This window comes from Apostichopus japonicus, chromosome 12 (genome assembly GCF_037975245.1).
Source record: "Apostichopus japonicus isolate 1M-3 chromosome 12, ASM3797524v1, whole genome shotgun sequence".
NCBI lineage: Eukaryota > Metazoa > Echinodermata > Holothuroidea > Aspidochirotida > Stichopodidae > Apostichopus > Apostichopus japonicus.
Genome location: NC_092572.1, coordinates 15,720,494 through 15,739,182, shown reverse-complemented (window position 1 = coordinate 15,739,182; position 18,689 = coordinate 15,720,494). Strand labels below are relative to the sequence as shown.

At 39.1% G+C, this 18,689-nt stretch overlaps 3 protein-coding genes and 3 long non-coding RNA genes across 54 annotated transcripts in view; 2 read left to right on the top strand and 4 right to left on the bottom strand.

Annotated features, from left to right (window-relative positions):
* Positions 1–843, top strand: part of LOC139977968 (gamma-adducin-like) — a 51,181-nt gene extending 50,338 nt beyond the window's left edge. For all 27 annotated transcript variants that reach the window (XM_071987834.1, XM_071987831.1, XM_071987830.1 and 24 more), the window contains one exon: positions 175–843. The gene's annotated coding sequence lies outside the window, so the exon portion shown is untranslated. The remainder of the gene's footprint in view (positions 1–174) is intronic.
* Positions 1–18,689, top strand: part of LOC139977967 (gamma-adducin-like) — a gene marked incomplete in the record, with an annotated part of 755,008 nt that overhangs the window by 368,320 nt on the left and 367,999 nt on the right.
* The window catches only part of LOC139977979 (uncharacterized), a 215,846-nt gene that overhangs the window by 8,907 nt on the left and 188,250 nt on the right, over positions 1–18,689 (bottom strand). The gene's annotated exons all lie outside the window — the stretch shown is intronic.
* Positions 1,540–3,619, bottom strand: LOC139977980 (uncharacterized). The gene is made up of 2 exons (XR_011796861.1): positions 2,375–3,619; positions 1,540–2,343 (listed from the first exon to the last, which is right to left on the bottom strand). It is a non-coding gene; the product is annotated as an uncharacterized lncRNA (long non-coding RNA).
* LOC139977978 (uncharacterized) lies at positions 6,830–9,199 on the bottom strand. Its single transcript, XR_011796859.1, has 2 exons — positions 8,587–9,199; positions 6,830–8,505 (listed from the first exon to the last, which is right to left on the bottom strand). It is a non-coding gene; the product is annotated as an uncharacterized lncRNA (long non-coding RNA).
* The window catches only part of LOC139977957 (uncharacterized), a 30,644-nt gene continuing 21,289 nt past the window's right edge, over positions 9,335–18,689 (bottom strand). For 22 of the 23 annotated variants that reach the window (XR_011796766.1, XR_011796767.1, XR_011796760.1 and 19 more), the window contains 2 exons: positions 11,764–11,895; positions 9,335–11,000 (listed from right to left, as the gene is read on the bottom strand). The gene's annotated coding sequence lies outside the window, so the exon portion shown is untranslated. The remainder of the gene's footprint in view (positions 11,001–11,763; positions 11,896–18,689) is intronic. The other variant, XR_011796763.1, reaches the window with a different exon arrangement.

Genomic DNA, 18,689 nt, shown 5'->3' with positions numbered 1-18,689 from the left:
AAGATGAGAATAGGCCTTAGGTGGTTCCTAATTCAATGACGTTTCTCACAGTTAATTGAATTGACTTCCCCCACCCTCCGGATTATTCTCACCCATAGAAAATACCCTCCACCCAAGAATACTTTAAAAAAAATACCATGGCTTACCAAGAACCTCTCTGCGTTCATTTTTCAGATTCCAATGAACCTTCCATCAGTAAAAGAATGGCGCAACTCGGTCTGAAGGACAATCGACCGCTGGCGGAATGGCTTGACTGGTACAACGCCAACCAGCCGGACCTGGCCGCCAAGCCCAACTTCACCACATTTCCACTGGACTTTAAGCCGTCACCGTGCAAACCGCTCTTCTTTGACATAGCTCTGAACCATATAGAGTTACCCTCCTTGGACGAGAAACTGGAACAGAATAAATCGTCCCCGCAGGGGGGCTGGGTGGGTTCCTGCGTGGATGGTGGAGCGGGGGTGAAAAGTAACTCTCGAATTGCCACGATGTCGGAAAAAGGATTTCGGAAAAAAGGTCTTTTGTATACATAAGCCGGTAGTATTTGGGAGGGCTCTCACTCTTCTCCTGCATGTGCTGTAATCATCTTTTATTTAAGTTTTATTTGATTTTATTTGTATTTTTTTAGTATAGAAAACTACACCTTGTTGCAATGCAAACACAAAGATGGGGGAAGGCCAAAAAGAATAACACTCACTTTTTTAACGTGGCTTGGCAAACAAAATTTGAAGAATATTCAAAATGGGAATTGGAATTTTATATATTTTGGATTTGGTGTTTGTGTGTTTATCTTGTTTAGAGAAAAAGAAGAAAAAAACAGCATCTTTATTTGATGGGGCTTTTGAGTTTTAAAAATGGGTTTTGGGTGTTGATTTCTTGGTGTACAAACATTGTGGTGCTTGACTGACTGACACTTTATGGGGGGATGTTAAGGTGACTGAATTTGATATTGGCAGGAGTTATGGATGATAGTTGGAAAGACCAGGGGTGGGGGGGGGGGTGGTGAAGCGAAGGATAGAGAAGGAGAAATGAAAGTGTTGAAAGTGAAGAGGGAGAATCTTTTAATTGAATTTTCAGTTTGCAGCAGCACAGGTTTACTGCATGAAAAGGCTATATTTAAAGAAACTTTCAATAATGCACTCTTCGTGTATATAATTTGGTGGGGTGTGGTAGTCGGAGCGGGGGGTGTGTGATTGAGACAGCAATGAAAGGGAGCAACCTTTCCACATGTATGTTGTTTGTGCTATGGTAGTATCGTTTCCTTTTTCAAACTGGAGGGCAAAAGATGTAAAAATTAAGTTATCTAAAATTAATTCAAAATCAGGTTTAGTTAATAAATGAAAGTTAAAGAAAATTTTATTGATGGTAGCAGGGGTGCCATGGTATTGTAAAGTGAATAATCAATCAGCCATGGAAGGCCAACTCCTTTTTGTTGGGAACTTGTCGTCAAGCAAACCTATGGATTCAAGCCCTGTCTGGCTAAAGTATGATGGGGTTATTATTTTTATCTAGGAGAAATCAATTCTTTTCCCCTCATGATGAAATGGTCTTCCAAATGTTTAAAAAAAAATGTCCAAAAAGAATGTACTGGTGTGAATTGGATAGCCACCTGGTGTGAAGTAAAAAGGCCATAGGCTTATCCCATATGTACATGTGACTACTTAGTATCATTAAATAACTGCCCCCAGGTTGATATTATAAATAATAGAAACATTATAGAAAATAACTGTCTGTTGTCACCCAACCATCTCAATAGTGAATGCAGGTATCACTAAGAATGTTTATGAAATATGTATTGCATGTGTTGATTAGTATTTGCATAATAATTTGATGAGAGATAACCTGTTTCTGGACAGGTAGTTGAAGGGTATTAACTGTGGTGGGAGGGATGAAGGTATATCCTGTCCATGAACTGATTTGTCATTAAAAAAAAGAAGTTATTTCAAAGTATCACTCTTTTTTCTTCCTTTTTTTTTCTTCCTTTTACATGAGTATTGTAAAAGGAAAAGCAGAGGTTGAGTTTGAGCCAGGGACCTTGAGATGCAAAAGCAAAAGTCTTTACCACTAGACCATTAGTTGGGCCTCTGGATTCTAAAGTTTTACAAATATTTAAAGATCCTGCTGTTTGGACTTAGTCGTTTTTGTAAAACATTTTCTCCACTACTCCTCCCCCCGACTACCGATTAGCTAGTCAGGGGGGAGGGGTGGCGGCGAACTCCACTTGTCCGCGCGTGAACCTTGTCAGGGGGAGGGGTGGCGGCGATCTCCACTTGTCCGCGCCTTTACCTTGTCAGGGAGAGGGGGCGGCGACCTCGCCTTGTCCACACCTTCACCCCCTCTCACCTTCTCACCTCCACCCCCTCTCACCTCTCACCTTGGTACTCACCTTACCCACCTGTCAGGAGGGGGGGCCGCCCACCTTCGGGATTCACCTTATCCACTTGTCAGAACTCCTTTTGCAAATACTCACCTGGGACTTGAACCGATGCAATCCAAACCAATCGCTTACTGAACGATGGTATAACCAATTACACCATTTTGGTTCCCTCTGGAGAAACTTCGTTTCTTATATTTATACTTCCACTCCCTCCAGAGGGTAGAAAAGTAAAAGGCTCTGTCTGGACATGAACCGCAGACATGATGCTCTGTCTGGGAATCGAACCGGAGACATGGAGTTTGTCAGTCTCTCCAGTCCAGAGCACTACCAACTGCGCCACTAGAACTGTTGAGAATTAATGCTCGTTTCTAATATTTAAACTTCAGAGTCCAGAATGAAATCAGTAAAAGAGCAAAAATATAAAATGCTCTGTCTGGGGTTCGAACCGGAGACATGGAGTTTGTCTGTCTCTCCAGTCCAGAGCACTACCAACTGCGCCACTAGAACTGTTGAGAATTAATGCTCGTTTCTAATATTTAAACTTCAGAGTCCAGAATGGAATCAGTAAAAGAGCAAAAATATAAAATGCTCTGTCTGGGGTTCGAACCGGAGACATGGAGCTTTGTCTGTCTCTCCAGTCCAGAGCACTACCAACTGCGCCACTAGAACTGTTGAGAATTAATGCTCGTTTCTAATATTTAAACTTCAGAGTCCAGAATGGAATAAGTAAAATAGCAAAAATATAAAATGCTCTGTCTGGGGTTCGAACCGGAGACATGGAGTTTGTCTGTCTCTCCAGTCCAGAGCACTACCAACTGCACCACTAGAACTGTTGAGAATTAATGCTCGTTTCTAATATTTAAACTTCATAGTCCAGAATGGAATCAGTAAAAGAGCAAAATATAAAATGCTCTGTCTGGGGTTCGAACCGGAGACATGGAGTTTGTCTGTCTCTCCAGTCCAGAGCACTACCAACTGCGCCACTAGAACTGTTGAGAATTAATGCTCGTTTCTAATATTTAAACTTCAAAGTCCAGAATGGAATCAGTAAAAGAGCAAAAATATAAAATGCTCTGTCTGGGGTTCGAACCGGAGACATTGAGTTTGTCTGTCTCTCCAGTCCAGAGCACTACCAACTGCGCCACGAGAACTGTTGAGATTTAATACTCGTTTCTAATATTTATTCTTCACAACATTAGAAGGCAAATAAATAGAAAATCAAATGCATCCTCTGGTGTTTGAATTCAAGACAAGGAGTATGTCTCATATTTTTCAGTTTATTGACAATTTCATTGTACAAAACAATAATAAATATGCAAAATTATACAACATAACAACTTCGCCACAGTAACTGTTAATTGAGAAATGATAGGCTTTTCTAATATTTTAACTGCAAAATGAGGAAAAGAAATATCAAAACAATGCATCCTCTGGGAGTTGAATTCTAGACAGAGAGTTTGTCTTACCTTCTAAGTACATAACACTAACCACAGTAACTGTTTAGAAATAATTATTAGTTATTTGATTTGATTTATTTTGTTTTTTCACGTGCAAATATACAATGTGAAAGGAAGTCTTCTATAAAGCATACAATAGCTTAACAATGTAGAAGACTGGTCAGAAAAGCATTATTTGGACAATTGCTTCCCATCTAGCAAAAACATATCCCTAACAAACAGTAAACCGGCGTCGTAAAAGCTTTTTGTCATAAACAATGGTATTATCAATTTTAATAAAATTATTAGGGATTTGCACACCCAATTTCCGATGGTTTCTTAAAGGTAGCTAAGCTTACTCAAAACCATACAAATTTGTCCAATGAAGGTATTTTTAAATACAGGAAATATCCTGGTCATGAAAATTATAATTAAAAAGCAACCCTTTACCGGACGGCGACAGAGAGGAATGAAATAAAAGAGCTTCCAATACCCCGTGTTGGCATTATTACAATAACGCTTGACCCAAGAGGTTTTGCGAGCACCAACAAAGCTGTGAACATATATTTTTTTTAAACCCCCCTTTTCATTATACATAGTAATTTTCCTTACTTTTATCAGTTTTCCCGTTCGAAATTAATCAAAAATAGTACTTTGGATCTTATCAATAAAATCTTTTGGAGGGCTATGCAGATTCCTTTGGGACCACTTATCTCCCGCACGGAAGCAGATATGGACCTGGGAGTTGCAAATTCGGGCTCCTGAGCATCGGTTACCCCCTGTTACGTCATTTGGGCGAAATCGATTTTGGATCGATTTTTGGTCAGTTTTGGCAAAACTGCAAATCAGGTTTTTTGCCCCCACGCCCCAACACAGCACCTAATTCCAAAATAAACTTCAGATTCGTAATCAGCGTGTCGCGAACTACCAGAAAACATACACATTTATCGCTTTTGCGACAATTTGTTTTTCACCTCAAAGAAAAGTAAGACCGAAAAACTTTTACGACGAACAAAGGTTATAAAACCTTTTGTTGTCCCTAAAAGTTTTTCGGTTTTCTATTGTTCCTCTGAAGTTGCAAACTGAGCGAAATAAGTGTCATAAGAGGGTGCTCGACGCATGTTGCCAGTGATACGTAATTTCAAAGCAGTCAAATCAAACCTTTGTTTGTCATCTTGAGTTTTATCTTGACATTTATGAATAAATGGGTCAATTTTGGCAAAAAACTGCAAGAGGTACGTACCCCTTACGGTATTTTTAGGTGAAAAAACTTTTTGTCGCAAAGGCGATAAATGTGTATTGTAGGCCTATGCTAAGCGATAGAAGTGTACAATGTTTTAATCGTAATTTTTTCTTCAAAAATGGAACGGAGGGTAATAAAATACTGCCTGATACTGTTGTTTTAACTGGTTGTTGTATATTAATAGTTTTCAACCGCTCCGCGACATGAGCTATGCAGATTCAGGAAACGTTGCCAGGGGCGTAGCGAGCGGGGGGGGGGGGGGGGGGGTGTGAAGGGTGTCACAACCCCTCCAATAATTTGGTCGCTGTCGGCAAATTTTGGGTCTGTCGGCAAAAGGAGAAAAGGTGAAGAGAGCGGAAGGGGAAGAAAGAAGGAAAGCTGAATAGAGAAAAGGAGAACGGGAGCTTCTTCCGTGCCAAATTTGACTTAAAATATGCACCAGATTGCATCTAAGGACGTTTCAAAACTAAAAATTTTCCAAAGGGGAGGGGTAGACCCCCTACCCTTAGACCCCTCCCCCATTTCAGTCACCACTTCCAGATCCGTCGGCAAATCAAATTTGACTTAAAATATGCACCAGATTGCATCTAAGGACGTTTCAAAACTAAAAATTTTCCAAAGGGGAGGGGTAGACCCCCTACCCTTAGACCCCTCCCCCATTTCAGTCACCACTTCCAGATCCGTCGGCAAATCAAATTTGACTTAAAATATGCACCAGATTGCATCTAAGGACGTTTCAAAACTAAAAATTTTCCAAAGGGGAGGGGGACACTCCCTCCCCTTAGACCCCTCCCCCATTTCAGTCACCACTTCCAGATCCGTCGGCAATTCAAATTTGACTTAAAATATGCACCAGATTGCATCTAAGGACGTTTCAAATCTAAAAAATTGCCAAAGGGAGGGGGACACCCCCTCCCCTTAGACCCCTCCCCCATTTCAGTCACCACTTCCAGATCCGTCGGCAAATCAAATTCTCCACCCCCCCCCAACAAAAATACCTTCGCTACGCCCCTGAACGTTGCCTTGACCATTACTTTAGCAACAAGGCAATCAAAAGAATTAAGATCTTTTAAGGACTCAAAAATGTAGAATTTATATTCCAAAATGTTTCAATACCCAGAGAGAACAGTCTTCCTATGTGAAATAAAGACATACAGATGCTCTATGTATGAGCACATGGGCATATTCTTTGATCAATTTGAGCAAGAAAAGCAGCTCTGCCACCCCTTTAATAAATAATGAGTTACATGACATTGTTTTATTTTCACTATGAAACATTTTCACAAGTTACTGCCAAACCTAGAGTCATGTAGTATTATTCACTGAAATAATGCCAATTTTAAGACTATTTGAAATATGAAGTTCAATAAAGGTGTACGTGTTGAGTTATCCTGTTTACAAGTACAGCATTTTGAACATCACCCTCCGTTCCATTTTGAAGAAAAAATTAGCATTATTTCTCAACAGTTGCTGTGACGCAGTGGTTAGCAAGGGCGTAGGAACCGGGGGGCTGGGCTGGATCTAACTGCGCCAAAGTTCAATACAGGGGAACTTGAAATGCAGCTATTGGTCAAGACAAATTGGTGGGGACACGGTATATCATGTCCCCACTACTGAAAAAGTTGATGGGGACGCGTCCCGCTGTCCGCACCAGGATCTGCGCCCATGGTTTGAAGGCTGTTCATCCTGGAACGCCATTTTCATGCTCACTTATATGATGTGATATCTGCTGTTTGCTTAACAAATTCGAATAATTGAAATATGAGACTGAAATAAATAACTTTGATTTGTTTATTGTGCAATTCCCCACATTCTTTTCATTTCGAAAGACGCAGTTTCAAGTTCAGTACACTGAAGGTTTCGATTCTCTATCTGCCTTCAGTTTAGGTAAGATCTTGGGATATTCATCCCTAGATATCGCTGGATATTGCTAGAAATCCATACAGCACAGTGTTCTTGGTATTTCTTGGGATTTTTCGGGCCTGATCTTGGGAAATTGCAAAATCGGGAGTGGTTACACTCCATATAGGTCAGTGCACGTATGGCAAGCCGTTTTAACATTTACCTCGCAATTCGACTTAAGTCGAATACATTTCACTTAAGTGGAATTCAATATCACTTAAGCAGAATACTATTTAACTTACGTGGAATTCTATTTCACTTAAGTGGAATACCATTCCACTTAAGCTTAATTGTATTTTACTTAAGCTGAATTCATCAACTTGTCACTGCATCATACTTAAGCTAAATCTATTTCACTTAAGGGGATTGTATTTCACTTAAGTGGAAATGCATTTCACTTAAGTGGAATTGTATTCTACTTAAGTGGATACAATTCCACTTAAGTGGAATGTCCTTTCTATTTCACTTAAGTTGAATACAATTCCACTTAAGTGGAAATGCATTCCATTTAAGTGAAATGTGATTGGATATAGTCTATTTCACTTAAGTGAACAGTGATTGGCTAGTCTATTCCACTTAAGTGGAATGTGATTGGCTAGTACATTCAACGCCAAACTTTGCCCATGCCTTTGCGCGCCATTATAAACAACTTGCCGCGATACGTGTACGTACGTGGTGTCGATATGTGCACAATGAATATCGGCTGTCCATCGGGATCCAGCTAGTACTTAACATCCGTGCAAGGTGAGTACGTACGTACCTGACCTGGTACCTGACGAATACCATTACCAAAATAAAGCCATGGCAAATACATTACAAGTGGTTGGAGCTACAGCCGAAAACGCATTGACAAGGGCAAGAGAACGTATATTACTTTTTTTTTTGATTTTGGATGGAATCTTTTATTTCGTCAAAAGTTTCACTATCTAAAAAGTTATGAATACTGCCTATGTTACTTTAACAAGATGTAAGTCGCTTCTGTTGTGCATGATACTGATTGTTCCCCTGTGCAAGTGAGGAAACAACACTTCGAATTGTCTCTAACAACAACAATTATTTGATCGCATTTCAGCAATGTTTAGATGTGAATGATTAGCCATAGCCATGATGTACACGTGCAACGAGGATCGACTACATCATCATATGTGATGAGCAATTGAATGCGTTACGACGAACATTACCCTAAATTGTATTTATATATAAGCCACATATCAACACTTCCACTTAAGTGGAATTGTATTTTACTTAAGCAGAATAGAATTCCACTTAAGTGAAATTGACGAGCAAAAGATATTATTCCACTGAAGTGAAATTGTATTCCACTTAAGTGAAATAGATGGGCTATTTAGCTTAAGTGAAATGTTATTCCACTTAAGTGGAAATGTATTCCACTTACGTGAAGTACAATTCCACTTAAGTGGAATGCATTTCCACTAAAGTGAAATACAATTCCACTTAAGTGGGAGGCATATCCACTTAAGTGAAATAGAAATGTCCATTTCCACTTAAGAGAAATGGAATTCTACTTAAGGGATATTGAATTCCACCTAAGTGGAATACATTTTACTTAAGTGGAATAACATTTCACTTAAGTAGAATGTATTCCACTTAAGTGAAATGTACTCGACTTAAGTCTAATTGCGAGGTAAATGTTAAAAGGGCTTGCCATATGCACGACCTCTAGCATCACTAATACACAGCCCGATCACTAGACTCATTATCTATCGATGAAGTGGTGTGTTGCCGGATTTTGTCAAGGTTTTGGTACTACGGGCGAAGGTTATTGTTTAAGTTTTGTAACCCATCGGGAAGCGATAAGAGGGGTGGGGCGTAGGGGTTGTGGGTGGTGGGGCATTTTCACGCAGATTGGAACAATCTCAAGAAGTGATAGGTGCGTCCGCTTGCCCCCCCCCCCCCACGCACTACATGATATTCACAGGAGATGTGCTCAATTCTCCAATCACATGCAGAATTTATTTTTAGATTCATTGTATGAGTTACGGTACGAGGTTAAGGGTTACAATTAGCATTCAGGTCGGAGTATAACATTTTATCTCTGGATGGCAGTGTTGCATCGAAGGACATATGTCTAGTGCAGTTCGCATATAGATCCTGGTCTAATACCGAAATGCATCATGTTCCCGACGACTCGGTCGAGTTCGAGACCAGCCACAGTTGGTTTCATAGCACAATTGTACAATTGTTTATATATATATATATATATATACATATATCTATATACATATATATATATATATATATATATTATATATATATATATATATATATATATATATATATATTATATATATATATATATTATATATATTATATTATATTTTGACGTTTTCAAATTTCCTCTCTCACTAATATATATATATATATTAGTGAGAGAGGAAATTTGAAAACGTCAAAATGGAGTTGCCGGTGTAAGGGGTAGGGTGAGGCGCACACCCCTTCCAAAATCATCGATCCGTCACTGGCTACCCTATGTGTATAATAGGGATCAGCCCTGTAATTATGTCACTGTTCTTTTTTCTCTCCCCAGTTGCTTGCCCTTTTTTCTACTCCCTCCTTTTCTCCTTTTCCTCTATTTCTTCTTTTTCTTTTCCCTTCCTTCCTCCCCTTCTTTCCCCTCTTTTTCCCTTTTTTCTTCTCTCTTTTTTTTCTCGCCTCTATTTCTTACCTGGGGGGTGCACGCTCCCAACGCCCCCCCTGGATACGCGCGCCCCAACGCCCCCCCTGGATACGCGCCTGATCAAGGTGGTCAGAATTTGACCCTAAGTGACCTTTGACCTCTGCATAGAACATTCAGTTCTTGTACATTTCTGAGCATAAGGATAATCGCAGCTTTGATTTTGATGTCGACAATGATTTCAGGCTTTTGGCAGCTGATGACTCCAATTTACATTTGACCTCTTAACAGAACTGCTCAAAGTGTAATGCTCAGTGAGGGGGACCTACCACCTAATTATGACATTTTACCGATGCTACAGATATTCACTAAACTAGACTACAAGGTTTTTGTATTTTGGCCGCTGATGACCTCAATTGACATAACTTCATAATTTCCATCTGTAAATATGAGAAAATTTTCAACATGATACCCTTGACAAGGGCACTTTTGAAAACATGCAAGAGAGAATAAAAAACCCAGTATTTTTAGGTGCAGGGCAGAGATGGTCTTATGGTATTGCAGAAGTATTCAAGACTATGCATGAAATAAAGATAGATTTCCCCAGAAAAAAATTCTGCCAAACTATTCCTTAAAATTTAGGAGAGCAGTTTTTTCAAGAGTTTTAAGTACAGCTTCCATAACAGTGTTCTCTATTATATCTCTTGCTATTTCAAGGAAAAAATACTGCATATCTTAGTGCTTCAATATTTACACACATGGTGATACAAAAAAAAGAAGTAGAAAAGCTTACATATATATACAGTTTATATATATATATATATATATATATATATATTTACATATATATATGTACATATAGATAGGGAGTACTCTATTCGAATAAGCCCAAATGAATGATGAAACAAATAATAATAATAAATATATCTTTTAAGAAGCTGCAACATCGGTGGCTCAAAAAGTTTGTGATCCTGAAAGTTTGAGACCGGCAGGTCTTTCTGGTAGCTGGATCGAATCACTTCCCGATTCTTCTTCAACTTTAGTCCTATTTCTAATCCCTTCGGGGGAAACTTCCATCAGCTTGTCATTTTGGATTGATGAAGCGTTCGGCACGTCGCTACCAGAATTGGAACAAACTTTTCTGTCTTCTTTTGCCTTCAGGAGGTTATCGTCTGGTAAGCCTTTCCTGATCTGGTAAGAGTTAGACTGTACTTAACTCGAGAGGTGAGATGGAGGCTTTCATGTCCATAATGAGACTAGAGAAGGGATCTGAATCAGCTACAGGGGCTTGGGATTCCAATTTATTGTCTCTGTCTGATGTTTCATCATCTTCCCAAGTCTCTCCCAAATTTAAGTCTTCTGGAGGTCTCTCAGGGAGCTGTTCCATGGTGGACACCATAGGTGGTTCTGTCCATAAAAGAGTATGAAAGAAAATTACTAGATAGGAATACACAAGCCATGTAAACTAATTTTTAGATTTCTTGACCTTCGACCTCTTTGACGTCATCAATCACACAGGCATGAGTTAACATGGTCAGGCACCCACCCACCAAGCTTGAACTCGACAGGACTTGGGGTCTAGGAGGAGTTGTTTTGCTCACTCACTCACGCACACAGACATACACACACACACTCACTTACTCACATTTTTGATGTGGGGTGAAGTACAATATCTCATCTCCCTATTCATTACATGAAGGGAGATGAGATCAAAACAAACTCAACACAAGGTCACAAACAGTTCTGCTTTACAGCAAGAAATAGATAGTGGTCTACTTTAAAATGCACTGTGCAGTTTTCAGTACAGTCAACTGTTTATATTGTAAATTTAAAAATTATATCGTTTAAGCAGCTTATTTTAGCCGCCCACCCCTCCTCCACTCACCCCCACCCCAAATCGAGTTCTATTAACCTTTCCAATCCTTTACAACTTGAGATAGTTTAAAATGTCGTTACCAAGACACAGCGTTACCTTTCAACAAGTTACATTTATGGTAAGTAAACATTCAGTTTGGGATTATCCAATAACTTGTCTCAATACATTGCATTTACTTTTCCCAGTCAGTTTCTTATTTTTGAATTGTTTTACAAAAGAATAAAACATAGATAATATGTTGCCAGCTGACAAAACCTTGCTTAAAATAAAACATGTTTAGAGAGTGAAACTTACTTATGACTGGTTAAAATGTCCCTGTAACTATCGCTACCACTGGACTTCGTGTTCAGAGATGAGCCATGCTTGTACTCGGACTGAGCCGTATCTCCTAAATTTTCTATAGCCACTTTTTGTGGGGAGAATAAACTGCAGCGGAAGATGAAAGAAAAGAGAACCAGCAATGTAGACAGACAGAGGGTGAAAGAAGAACGAACAAAACACACTCAATGAACGTAAGAATATGTACGTCAGGAAGCAGGTCGATGGCAAAATACCTCTTGCGGTAATGAGCTTAAAAATCATCCATCACTGATAGCAACAACTGCAGTATGCCTTTTTAACCCTTTCAATGCCTTAGGTGCCCTCTTGATCATCCTACAACTTTATCATCTAAGTCAGGGCTCTAAGATTGTCCAAAACTCCAGCGAAATTTGTGCCAAGAGCCAGTAAATATTGAGCAGCTGCAGGAAACGTTAAGGTTTTGATGTACAGTTTTCAAAAAAACCACTGAAAAAAAATTGCTCTTAAAATTCTGTCTATTCTACATGTTTTTTCTCACTCTGGAAACCATGCCCCTTGGTGCCTTTTCACAAGTGTATGTAAATAGCCTTGTTTTCCTACTAAAACTACAAAGTTGCCGTAGTGCCCCTGCTATCTCAATGAAAATCAAAGACAATTTCTAATTCCCTCGAAATAGTGGCTGTGCCCCTCCGGATTCTTAATGAGAGTACATTAATAAACTGGGTACTTAGGTAAAAACTGCAATTGCTGATTCAATGATTCAAGGCACCAAACTGCATTAAATAAAAGCTTTCAATATATAAATATCTTTGCATCCTACCCTGTTGGTTTCTGTTACAGCTTATTGTTGCTCCATTTACTGATACTGTTTATATAATAAACTACTTATTATCAACTTTTGTTTTCCAAAATATTCTATTTTGATTATTCTTGTGTGCAATTACTCCACCGTAATGTTCAACTACAGTAGTAGCAGTGTGGTCTAACAGTTGAATGTTAAATGGATTCCAGAGGGGTGAGAAAGGTAGGGATTTGGGATGGGTACAGTGACAGGACTCACAGGAGTAAGGATTGGGGAGTACAACAATTACAGCCCATCATATATGGAGGGACTATGCCTACCTGCGTAAAGAAATATGATGCTTGTCCAGACGAAGAACAGATTTATCCTCTAAACTTGACAAAAATATATATATATATAGATATATATATAAATATATATATATATATATATATATATATATATATATATATATATATATATATATATATATATATATATATATGTATATGTATATGTATATGTATATATGTGTGGTAGTTTGTGGAATAGCGACCCATACTTTATTACAGATCATTACGCCTGACGATTGCTGTACAACTACTTGTACAAGAGTGAAACTCTGATTAGCAATGGACTCTTAATAATTTAATGTTTATTACAATATATATATATCGATATATATATATATCATGCTCTACTTCGGTATTGAGCCCTCTCACCGTTGATAGTATTTTAGCTATATTTTATAGTTTGGCTCCTGAACCTCGGTTGAGCACTCTACTTACTAACAGCAGTACATGCTTTTACAGCTTAGTATGGAACGATACAACATGAACTACTCGGGCAAGAACATTCCTTTGCCATCAACTAGAGAATACTGGAAAAGACTGCTAGAGATGACAGAGAAGCTGATAAACGGATGCGATGGAGAGCATTATTTATCCTGGCCGACACTGACACCGATGCGGAAACGAGTGACACCAGCCGTGACGAGGACAACACCGCCACCACCGATGCATACGGGCTAAAATCGAGATGCGTCCCACCACAAATCCCGGAGTTGGTCTCATTCGAGTCCGATATGCTGGAAATGGTCGTGAACATTAAGTTCAAGGAAGTGACGGAGAAGTTCCTGTCCAACCTCACGAAGGACATAGAAACATCACATCCTCTAAAGAAATCTTCGTAGAGGCGGACAAAACCAGGAACATTTACAAGATGGACCCCGCCAAATATGGTGGGTTGCTAACTGTAAACATATCTCAGAAATACAAATATGCGGACCGCAACACCGCCACCGAAATAGACAATGAATACACAAGTCTAGCTGACAAATTAAAAATAGGTAACGGAATAAATAAAACTGGACCCAAAACGGCTTTCGTGACAATCAAGGACCACAAAGAAATTTTTCAAGATGACACAAAATGCAGGCTAATAAACACAAAAAAAACCTGAAATGGGACGAGTGAGCAAGGCCATGCTTGACCACATAAATGCAAACATACCACAAGTGTACTGGAATGGATTAAAAATATACAGGAAAAGAGCAGTCTCACCTTTCTGGTCTTTGATATTGTTGATTTTTACCCTTCAATAAGCAAGGATCTCATACACAAATGTCTAGCATGGGCCAAAGCATACACCAGAATCAGTGATACTGAATACAAGACTATCATGCACGCAAGGCGATCTCTCCTTCACGATCACAAGGGCAAAAGAGAAGAGAGACACTGGTAACCAATTCCACGTCTCAATGGGTGCATTTGACAAAGCGGAAGTTTGTAAATTGGTGGGACTATTTATTTTGAACCAACTGGAGAAAAACCCCCGATATCACTGGTTTGGGACTATACAGGGACGATGGGCTACCAGTAATGAGGTCATGCTCAGGCAGCAAAGCAGACAGAATACGAAAAGCCCTAATCAAGATCGTTCATACATGTGGACTAAAAATCACTGTCCAAACGAACTTGAAAACAGTCAACTTCCTTGACGTCACTTTGAACATGAATACCAGCGAGTACCAGCCCTACAGAAAACCAAACAACGAACCAATCTACATACAGTAAGCCAACACTCGAACCACCCGCCCGCAATAATAAAGATCATACCGCCAGCCATCGAAAGAACAGTCTCTGGTCTATCATCTAACCAGGACACATTCAAGAAAGCAGCACCCACCTACAATCATGCCCTCCGGTCAGCTGGATACAACTATACTATCAAATATCAAAACAAGGAAAACAAAAACACCAAACAGAACAAGAAACGCAGGTCAAGAAAAATCACATGGTACAACCCCACATACAGCAAAAACTTAAAGACCAACTTTGCAGCGGACTTCCTAAAACTCATCGACAAGCAATTCCCACAGACCAACAAGCTACACAAAATCTTCAACAGATCAACAGTCAAAATAAAGTTACAGCTGTATGAGCAACATGCAACAGATCATCAAGTCACACAACTCAAAGGTCATGAAAGAAACGAGCCAACCCCCCCAGGAAAAGGCATGCAACTGCCAAGAAGTAGACAGTTGCTCACTTCGCGGCAACTGCTTGTTAATGACGTCATTTACAAAGCCACCGTCACGTTAGGAACCAACAACGCGTCATACATAGGCCTCGCCAGCGTAGAATTTAAGAAGAGATACAACAACCACACCAAATCATTCCAACATGACCGATATAAGAAAGAAACGGAACTCTCTAAACACATCTGGCAACTCAAGGAGCAAAGAGCTGAATATTCAATACACTGGGAAATTGTGTCACAGTCCAGACGCACAAGCGGCAGTCTGGTCTATGCAATCTTTGCAAAGAAAAGCTCCAAATTACCACCCTCAAAGGCAACACGCTCAACTAGAGAAGCGAGTGCTGTAGACATGGCAACAGACACAAAAGGAAACCACCCAGCCGTGTCAAACCCAAATGGTAGTTCATGGAATAGCAACCCATACTTTATTACGGATCGGTAGGCCTGGCGATCGCTGAACTCCGAGCAGCAATGGACTCAAAATAGTTAACGTTTATTACAATATATATATATCTATAATATATATATATCTATAATATATAGATATAATATATATCTATATATATAGATATATATATAGATGTATATATATATACAGATATATGTATGTATATATATATACAGTACTGATTTCGCTTAACTCCCGTTGAAAAAAAATCAACGATCGATAACAAAAGTTAAAAATCGATAAAAAAAGTTGAAAATCGGTTAATTTCGTTGACAAGATTTAGACTACTGCGGGCACGGTTGTCAACGAAGTTTCAACGAAATTTCCACGAAAGTTATCGCGATCAAAAACCGCAAAGGCAATTCTAGACATATCAAGGTTGTGACTTGCGTTGAATCCTTAGTGTAACTACAGCCGTTTTTAGACTCTACCAGAAGTTGCCGAGGAATATTACAAACGTTGCAAAAGTTTGATTGTATATAAGACGGAGTAAGTTCTGTACTAGGTGTTTGAAAAATGATTTGGCTAGGATAATAAAAACTAGTCTTGGTCGATCGTAACAAGCACATTCTATGACAAGTTATAGGCTAGTATTAAACTAGGATAAGTTTAAGTTAACTCACCAAGGAACGCAGTGTCAGAAAAAACAAGAAAAAAATATCAACAATGAAACAGTCTGGCTGGATATCAAAGAGATCTTTATTTCCAATAAATTCCTGTGTTACTTGACGTACTACAGTACTGTTTACTACAGAACCGCACTCACTTTCAAACTTTTCTGAGAGCGCATTCCGTCCAAAAAATCTCCCCGACTTCAATGCAAAAAAAAAAAAAAAAACTGTTATTTTCCCCCTAACCCGTTACTGTAAGTTGCCCGCGAAAGCAGATGGACTGCCCTGGTAAGGTCGCAGCCTGGGTCTGGGCCACCTATAGTATGCTGCTTACATGTGCATTCCCTACCCTGGATATCCCCACCACCAAACTTTTTTGAAGGCTTAGTCCAATCATAAACTTGGCTTTGTCAAATTCACGCCTACCTTATGTTAATTAGCATAGTATTTATCTTCGTGGCGGGTTTAGCACTGCAGAACCTTATGGCTGGCTGCCTCTAGAAGCAAACATTATTTTACCCCTACTGTTCGTAATGGAATGGATGTTATCTGTTACTTAGTTAATTGAAAACCAAATATTCATTCATATATATATAAGTAGAACAATCCAGCAGGGATAGAAAGTTTATCTTGAATGAACCAATCAAAAGTCGTGCTATTAATAAAACTTGAAAACACCTGGCCAGCAAGAGAGTTGCAAACAATTGTTTCCATGACTACTAAGAAAATAAAGCAGTGACTTGGGGGCCCACGTTGGGTAGATTTCTGTGGAAAATGAATATATTTTCATTGCTTATTTGAGTATTGTATATTGGGAAGAGCTGATCAAACATTACTGGGGAGGGCTTTCAACTGGCCTGACGGCTTTCAACTGGCCTGACGGCATGTATAAGTTTATTTTAATGAGTAGGGGAGTTTTTATGAGTCTCCCGGTATGCGTCACATGAGAAGTAAATGTTTTGTTTTTCGGTTTTATCATCGTTTTTCAAGTGGAACAACTCATAAAATCATGTCAAATGAAAATAATATCCTTCCTTAGTTTTACTAATCAGGAATGCTTGATAAGGCATGCAATGCATCGTTCGAAAATGTAATTTTAAAGTAGAATTGAAAATGAACGACATAAAACAATATCTGTGAAGCGTGTGGAGCACAACTTTGAATATTCGTTGTGAAAGAAAACATAATGAACGATGTTTACTGCGTAAATAAATTTCGCGGAACTGGTATAGAGAAATTACGTACTGCAGCTTACGTCAGAAAAGCTCATAAATGACACAGGTGGATAGAGCGCATCAAAATTCGGTTTAGGAAATCCCTATACAGCCGACAAAAGTCGATGTCTCCTTCCGTTTTCGAGTTATAAGCGATTTTGTGTTTTTGCGATATGGTTTTCAGTATATTTTCATTGAATAAGGGCGTTTTGTTGTGTGTGTTTAAATAAGGGTGTGACATATCAGATATTTCGCTAACCGTTTCACCGTATCGCCTGCCGGTCGGTTAAACGTTTAAACGCCGTTTCCCGATCGCGGCTTTTTCGACGCACCGTCACTCGACTTTTAATGAAAATAGGACGTTATGAGTACAATAATTAAGGTTTTCTTTTCCAGCAGGTAGCAATTCAGGCAGCAAGACAACGATCAATGTATGTTAATTACTAAATTAATTAGGCCCAATAATATTGCGAACCTTTCGTGTAATAATAATTGCCTAACACACATGATCAGTATTCGTGGTCTTCAGAAGTTCAGATCACTGAATTTATATAACTCGGCCTTCGGCAACGTCGTAACTTTTGAAGAAAAAAAACAATATATTTGTCTATCAATCACAAGATTTTAAACAAAAACTCGCATAAATTAGCAAACTTAAACACCTTTCCTACTTACTCATTAAAAGTCATGTTAAGAAAACAAATTACGCACGCACGTGTTGTGCGATGGGTTGTAAAAATCAAGCTGCAACTGGTTCGAGCAGCCTCCGATTTCATTTTCTTTCTCTTGTGTCACATACATGATACAGTACCTTACATTTGATACAAAAGTTACTTCAAACACCAGCTTCCCAAAATTTGTGTCGCAATAGGTTAAGATTTAACCACGCTGCAGAGTACCATTCATAATTTGCATATTACACTCGGCGTCCAGATGGCGGGAGAATATAACATCATGTTCAATGTGTTGTGTCGTTCCCATGGTGCGATGAACTTGGGCAAGTTGCCAAGTTCGAATGTCAATGACCTACTTATGTTCTGTGACCAATGTCAGTGGGAATTATGTGTGTAAAAACTCGGGTTTTTCCATTTGTTATATATATAGAAGTTTTTCCGTAAGCGGAGCGAATTTTAGGGCGGCTCGTTGATTGTGAGGAAGCACTTATCTAAGCATCAATATTTGTGAAAAAATATCGTAAGTTTTTCATTTTCATTCATTTTCTTTTATGTTTGCCGCAATCGCGCCCGCAATGCATGCACAGCATAATATCATGTGTGAAAAAATGGCTGTACACGTGCGGACCTGAGAGAGCAAACTGGCCTTGT